Source organism: Cupressus sempervirens, chromosome 1, assembly GCF_028749045.1.
Source record: "Cupressus sempervirens isolate cs-2001-9-10 chromosome 1, ASM2874904v1, whole genome shotgun sequence".
In the NCBI taxonomy this organism is placed as follows: domain Eukaryota; kingdom Viridiplantae; phylum Streptophyta; class Pinopsida; order Cupressales; family Cupressaceae; genus Cupressus; species Cupressus sempervirens.
Window position 1 is genome coordinate 300,338,502 of NC_143118.1, and position 4,987 is coordinate 300,343,488.

General features: G+C 30.9%; 1 pseudogene; it reads right to left on the bottom strand.

The window, feature by feature from the left end:
* Positions 1 to 1,825: 1,825 nt before the first annotated feature.
* LOC149577308 (uncharacterized) lies at positions 1,826 to 4,260 on the bottom strand (annotated as a pseudogene).
* Positions 4,261 to 4,987: the final 727 nt, after the last annotated feature.

Here is a 4,987-nt window from a genome sequence, read left to right on the forward strand (position 1 = left end):
TCTAATGGCTACATACTACAATGCCTGGAGCAATCACTACTTCAATAGGTTACAACACACTACGAACTTACAGGATGACACAAAGAAGCACGTGCAGTTGCAGTCATGAAATAAACTTTCTCTATCCCTGCAACAAACTAGATCTGTTGATCACTTTCTCTGCAACTTCTCTCTGCTCTGCAACTTCTCTCTGATGTTCTTAAACATTAAACACTCTGCTCTCTATGTTTTCTCTGTTCTGTTGAACGCACACACCCTGAATGAATGAATCAAAATATACCTTTTGTCATATTTTTCCCCCTCTTTTAGATTTCAAAATTTCACCTACTACATTCATGTTTATGACTGTTCTAAAATCTATTAGGGGTGGTAGGTGGGTGTTTGGCTCCAGGGAGAAATGACCAACTGCAATTAATATTCCAACACTATAACCATGCTTCTTGTATTATTCTTTCTTTGATTGAGGATAGCCTATATAGGTGAGATGTGTTTTTAATTGTCAAAATTATTACAAAGTAAATGATCAAAGAACTAAATAGTCTTCAAAGAATTGAATGTAAGTTCATATGAAATTAAGTTAGCTTAAATGGTTACCATGAAAACATTGTCATTGATCAATCTCCTTGAATATTAATTGGAGGGGTGCTGAATATGGGCCTATCAAGGAAGGATAGTTATTTAAAAAGATAAAGATTTCTTTCTATTTATACTACTTGTCATATTTGTGTTCTTCATTCCAGTTAAATTGCACGGCCAAGTAGATAAAAAATAAATGCATATATTTGAAATTCATGATTAGTTTTCTTCCATCAATCTGGTCCAATTGTCCAATTTCATGATAGTGGATGGACATGGATGATGGCTTGGAGACATGGCTTCATCCAAATGGACATAGATTTGATGACATGTATTTACTTTTACTTGAAGTTGTGGCATATTCTATCATTTCTTGATATGCTTACATTGTATGCACGTCATGCAGGTTGACAATATCATGATGTTATTTAACTTACTAGTCATTTTTACCCACTAGACTGCAAGTTGGCCCAAGATTTTATGTATTTAGAACCATTATTTGATCTCCTTGATCATATATGACAATATATGTTCATTCTCTATATTATTGTTAGCTTGTGATGACCTTATCTTATTATTTTTTATAAGACCATTGGTTGATATGTATAATTAGTTTGAAATTATTAGATCTTATTTTTGAAACAGACTCTTCGTGCTGTATTAAGTATTTTGCTTATGTGGAAATGTCATAGGAACTCGGTCTTTACAAGGTTTAAGTTCTATTAAGCCATAAAGTTGGAAAAAAGCTGGTGGTAAATGAGGAATACACATGACTAAGTAACATCTACAACAATTTTTATGTGATTTAAAAAATTTATAATTATTTGGAGAATAATGACAAGAACATTTTCGTTGCAATAGAAGAAGATATTTAAATAGATTACCAATTTCTTTTCAAAATGACAATATCAAAAAGTGGAACAAGAATATATAAAATAGACTTCTATTATTTTAGTAAGCTTTAATACTTAATTTATTCTAAAAGCTATTTGAAAATATGATGATGGAATCCTGTGGCGCTCCTCTCTTGTTTGAGCAGAGTGAGCTGGAAAATCAATTTATATATGTTATTTTAAAATATTAAGTGTACATAATCCAGCAAGCGCTTTCCATTTTGGTAAAAATATCTATAATAAGATGAACATACTCTTTAATACATATCTAATGTTCTAAGACATATCCTTTGATCATTGGGTATTATATAGGCATAACAAGACTTTGGATCTGATGAACTAAAGAAGCAATGGTTTTACTCGTCCATGTTCCACAATTCGTCAGAGTAAAACTGTTCGTTGGAAAAGATGTATGGCGAATGAAAGTTATGCAAGGAATAACCCACTTCAGAGCTATACAACTCTCCGGAGAAGTTTTAAGCTGAATCACTTGAATATTCTCCCTGTTCCAAAATTGCCCTAAATTCAACACCATTTTGGGCTTCATATTCAGTACTCTTCCTTGGAGTAGCAGCATTAAAGGATTCACATTGATCAAAATCATTGTTCTTATAAGGAATTGGATTTGCTTTAAAGGAATTAATTTTAATATGTTCTTTGCTGATCTCAGTTGTTTTCCATATTAAACTTTTGCAAACCCCTCTTAGTAGATCAATTGGAAGTTCACTTGAAGTTGGCGTTAAACTCTCAGTGTGGACTTCAATTTTATTATTCAGATGGATTTTCCAATAATTCTTGATTCCATTGTCTGTCCTGCCTGGTAAACTTTGTGCTATCTGAGACCACCTGAAAAACATACATACGAAACGTTCATTCACTGTGTATCTTATAAGAGGGAAAAAAAACACAAACAATGAAATAAAAAAATAATAATTTAAGATTAGTAGGGAATTAAGAGCGTCAATTCAAACCAATTACTGTTCATTTCTAGTTTAATCTTCTAAGTATTAATGTTAAGTAATTAAAAAAATTAGTAAAAGTCTATTGATAAATATATCATCTAGAAATAGACACTTTTAACATAATTCTAGTGAGAATTTTGGAAAGACATTGAAAGATATGTTTATAATTATTCTAAAAATTTGAACGATTATAGGTTATTTATGCTTAAGTATATTGACAATTCTTAAGGTGGTTCTCGGGCACCATTTACTTGAACATCGTAAGGTAGGTTTTGGAGCTTTTTCAAGCATTTACCTTTACATTTAGGTAATTAAATTTAGATCTTTTAAATGTTATATAACATATTCCTAGTATTTATAGTTATTATCCAGAAGTTCAAATAACACCTATAAACAAGTAGATTAATTAAAATAACAAAAACAATATAGATAAGATATGTGAATACAATAAATTTAACTAAAAAAGTAATAATATGCTTTCCTTTTACCTGTTTCCCAAACAAGCATGCAGATCAACAATCAAACGTTCTTCCTCCACAGTCATGTTGGTGTGATTAACATTAGGTCTAAGATAGTTCTTCCATCTCAGCCTGCAGCTCCTACCACTTCTTTCAAGTCCGTTTTAGTTTTCAATTAAAATAGATATTTTCTTTTTGAAGTGGGTATCTTAGCTAGTGGTTTAAACATCATACACTAAGACTAGTGGCTTAAACATCATACACTAAGACTTGATTCTTAAATTAAAGATGCTAAGTAGTAAATACTAATTTTTTTTCAACTGCCATATTTTAAGTTTGTATAAACCAAACATACCTGATGCTTTGGCTAAAACTTCCCAACGCCCTTCACCATTGAAGGTGAGATAAGAAATAAGTCGAATGTCCTCCTCAAAAGTCCAGCCCCCTTTTTTTCTTCCACGTTTCTTCGAGCTGCCAGCACTTCTGTCCGCCACCATTATATTTGATTCTCTGAATGCTACACCCAACTCAAATTAGAACAACTATTACTATTCACAAATAATGTAATATAGCGTCCTATTACTTCTTTCAAACATGCATATCCTCTCGAAATTGACTTACTAAAACTATAACAATGATTTTATCTGATTCTATGAGTCGTTGTATAATAACGTATATATAAAGAGATCAGCCAGCTATTTTGCACGAAGAGCTTTTGAATGATTAATTTAAAACTAATATTAGCCTCTTGACACGTTTTGTTTCCATTTATAGTCTTATCTTTCTGAGCGGTTAAATTTGTAGGGTTCGTTATATCCACATAATTGTGGAGGTTGATAACGCAAACTGCACACAAGATATGGAAAGCCGACATATAATTCGAAGAAAATGACAGAAACCGATTGTTCAGAACAATAGGCAATCTGAATATGGAACACAAAGCATTAGAATAAAAGGGCGAGATTAAAGGAGGCGTGGTAGCAGATAATAGGCTGAATGTCAGTGCGTTTTAATGATTTTGACAATGCTTTTATTTGGTGTTTCTGCCACCAATGGTTTTTAAACTTAAATCGTGCTACAAATAGTGCTTGGAGCTTTCTGCTTCCAAGACGGATGAAACCCACTTTCATTTATTTAACTCATCAAACCATTGTATAGAAATTATTATCATTTGTTCATGTTGCCGACGTCATTGCTGCCATCACCTTTTTGAAATCATTGTTTCTACATATTTTGACTCCTTTTTTTATCATTATTTTTCCATGTGCATCTTATACTTATATAGTATTTTTTGGAAATTATTGTCTCTAGATATTTTGACTCCTCTTTCTTTATCATTATTTTGCCATGTGCATCTTATACTTACAGCATTTACGAGTTGATACATGAATTATTGGCTTCTTGGTATTTGGTACACAAGTTATTGGATTTCTTTTTGTTTAATTTAAATGATTAAAGATGCATATCTCTTTTCTAATGTCTTATAGATTTGTGATGGACCATTATCTAGCACTCAATTCATTCTTAAAGAAGGATTTGTGAGCTAATCATTCTCACCAACCAGCAAAATCTTTAAAAGTTTTTAATTATTCTATTTTTAATGTATTTTAATTAATTTTATAACTATATAGTTTATTATTGATACAAATCAATTATTAGAATAAATATATTAGAAGTTGTAAGTATTAATTATTTTTATCTATTTTCAAATACTTTGCACACTTGATGAAATTTTGTAAACTAATATGTTTGTATTTACTTTGACATAAAAGGTGCGCATTTAATTTATAAACTTAAATTGATATGTTGAAATGTTTAACAGATAGAAAAGAGAAACCCACACTCAAACCTCCTCCAAGATAACATTATATATCTATGCTTCCATCTTATTAATCTTTGTTTATAGTATAGGATCATTCTTACTTTTGTTGAATTCATTATTAATCATTTTTAAATGTATGTTTATATACCATATTTTCGGTGTCTTCAAAAGTCCATGAATTTGAGCTTCAATTTCTATTATCAGTTGTGTCTTCCACTCCATCTAGTTTTATTTCACAGACTCTAGGGATTCCTTGCCTATTCTCCTCCTTTTATT